Raw genomic sequence first — 3,257 nt, 5'->3', positions numbered from 1 at the left:
CAATAATTGCTGTAAAAGATTTATCTGCAAATAAATTGCTTTGGCACCAAATTTCTTTTAAATTTCGTTAATGTATGACTTTTAATTTAAAATGTAAACATATTTCCTCTCAATACCACAAATATATGTGCGTTATAACATCAATGGAATAAAAAATTAAAACACATTTTAACATACAGAAATATGTCGTCATTATTATTCAGTGTGCAGTATTAAAGACATGATCGCTGAACAGTGATAACAATGTATATGTATCTGTATATTAAAATGTGTTTTAACTTTCAACCTCTTATTTCATTGACATCACAACGCACATCTGTTTATAGTGTTAAGCGGATGGATCAGAGACACAGCCATTGTTATGTAACTGTTTCAGCAAATTGAGATAATACTTTCCTCGTCTTTGTAATTACAGTTATATTATATTCCAATCTATCCTTTTTTTTTAGAGAATGCGAATCTAACATTATTTGTATATTAATCATTTATAGAATGGTTCAATTTTATTCCGAAATCTACGATTTGTGAAACGAAATATGTTCAATTGAATTATTAAATGATTTTTTTATTAAATAATTTATTGCATGCGTTCCATTTATCATGTCGATTTCTAACAAACCTCGTTTTAGCACTTTTTATTCAATAAATAGTATTATAAATATAATGGGAAAGCATTTATTTCATTTAAGAAAAATTTATTGTAAAAAATTTGTATATTAATCATTTACACTGCCGAGGATAATTCGATTTGGAGCCGAAATATATGCTTTGTAAATTAATGTATGTTCATGTTTTGATTTATTAGACGAATTTTTATGTTAAGTATTAAAAATATTAAATTATTCTTACACGCTCGTAAGATTGCAAAGCAATAATAAATCAAATACAAAGCAAACAAATTAATTAATTTATTCTATTATTCTAATTCTTATGAGATCTATACAGCACATTTCAGATTTTATTTATTATTATCCCTTCTCAGCAACTCGAAAAAATTACATAAATTTAATATAGTATAAATCAGATTATTTAAAGATCTCATTTCACATACAAATAAACGCAGATGTCATTATTCTCTACGGTGTCAATAGGCAATTATCGTAAATTTACATTGAATGATATCCATGTTATAAAACTCATTGTAAACTAATTCTTCGGTTCGGCGAGAATGGGTAACATTAAATTTTTAAAAACATACAAACATTACTACCAAGACAATGGCAATGAGGATGAATCAGAATTTAATCATGATCAGAGGCTAAAAAATTTTAAGTTAAAATTAAAAAAATTTTTTTTAAGTGTGGGAAAAAGTTCGTGGCGTTTTTCCCGTTAAATGGCATTAAAAAAACGCCACGAACTTTTTCCCATATCTAATATTTTTAGAAATTATTAAATAATAAAGACGATCTTAACAGAAAACTGATTACAAGAAAAACTTAATAATTTACAAATTTGTAGCAACTTACAGATTGTGAACAAGAAATATTGGAAGCACATGTAATATATAGGGTCTTTCAATAGGGACGCTCGAAATTTGTTAGATCATAGTAGCCATGTTGTTAAAGTGACATCTGTCAAATTTTCTCTGTTGAACGTAGCCATTATTTATAAAGCGTTGCATCGTACAGAAAAAACAGTTGGATAATAGCTATCTAAAATAGGTTCAATCAAATGTTTTGATTAATATAATGAAACATAATTTTATCCTTACAAAAATTTAATATCACCAAACAGTAAATCCGTACGGATAAAATTATGATTGGTTATATTAACAAAAACATTTGGTTGAATTGATTTTAGATAGCTATTACAAAAATTTGATAATCAAAATTGATAATAATTTATGTTCGATTGTTAATAATCAAACACGTGCATTTTTCATTTTCGTACATCAAAAGTAAAATTATTAAGTGAGTGTTTTTTTTTAATCTACGTAGTAATTAAAGCAATTAATAACAATCAAATGTTAAATGTTTTTTAGATATAAATTAACGTATTTTTTAACTTTAATATTCAAATTGATATTTTATTTACTTTTTTAGTTATAAAAAAATATTTCAGTCAACATCGATATAGAACTTGTTGGACCAGTATCTCATAACTGTCTTATAAATTCAGCTGCTTAAATAAAATCTATCTTTATCAATTTTATTTTATGTTAACGATTAAACATATATTTTACGTTATTATTATAAAGAATAAAAATTTTTGTTTTCTTAATTTTGTTAATGCATTTAAAAAGAAAAATATATTACCAATTATCATACTTAAGATAAAAATAATAAAAACTTGATTAATATATACATAATCCTTTCATGTTTTTAATAATATATAATCTCATAAACGATTATCTTCCTTCATGGCTTAATTTATCCTTCGGAGATGCTCAACATGTCTCATAGATGAAGTATATTGATTCACTGTGTATTCTTTTTCTGTATTCTAATTAACGTAATTTTTTTCTTATTTATGAGAGATATTAAGGATTTATAAGTATTATTGAGCCAGATAAATACATATAATATAAATATATAATATTTTAAAACATTTATGATTAGTCTATCATAATTGTATAAAGATTTATAGAATTTAAAGAAAAAGTGTTACAACACACTAGCCCCGCTATGGAGATGTTGACAACAATCCATAAATCAGAAATCTTTCTTGCAAAAATCGTCTTTTGCTGTATTTTCTATAAGATATTTTCATATTCATTTTATATTTTAGAACTTTATTATGATATTGCGGCGGGAAAGGAAATGTATAAAATAAAACTAGATAGGCTACTAGAATGTCCAAATAAAGAAGAAACTAATAAACATATTGAACTTGTAACTAAATTACAAAGTCAATCGGTATATATCACATCAGCGGGACATTCAATATTTTATGACAATAATATTAGAATGATTTTGGGAAAGAACATTTCTAAGAAATCTGTAAATAAAAACACGGTAATATAACACAATTATTCTTTACATATCTATTGATAATAAATTATTTCAAATTCTACTAATATTTATTACAATTAACAATAATTAATATGACTTTATAAAATAAAATATTAATTTTAAGGTAGTACTAGCGCAAAATGAAAAAATTTTTCAAACAATGATTTCAATAAAATCTTCACGTTATTGAAATTGGCTAACGGGTCAAATAAATTTCAACGTATGGCTCAAAGACATTCAGTCTTGAATGTCTTTGAGCCATACGTTGAATCAAATTGTTGAAAATGAATCAAATTATCGCTGTTA

Source organism: Atta colombica, unplaced genomic scaffold (genome assembly GCF_001594045.1).
Source record: "Atta colombica isolate Treedump-2 unplaced genomic scaffold, Acol1.0 scaffold197, whole genome shotgun sequence".
NCBI classification, from domain to species: Eukaryota; Metazoa; Arthropoda; class Insecta; order Hymenoptera; family Formicidae; genus Atta; species Atta colombica.
This window is presented reverse-complemented; position numbering follows the sequence as displayed.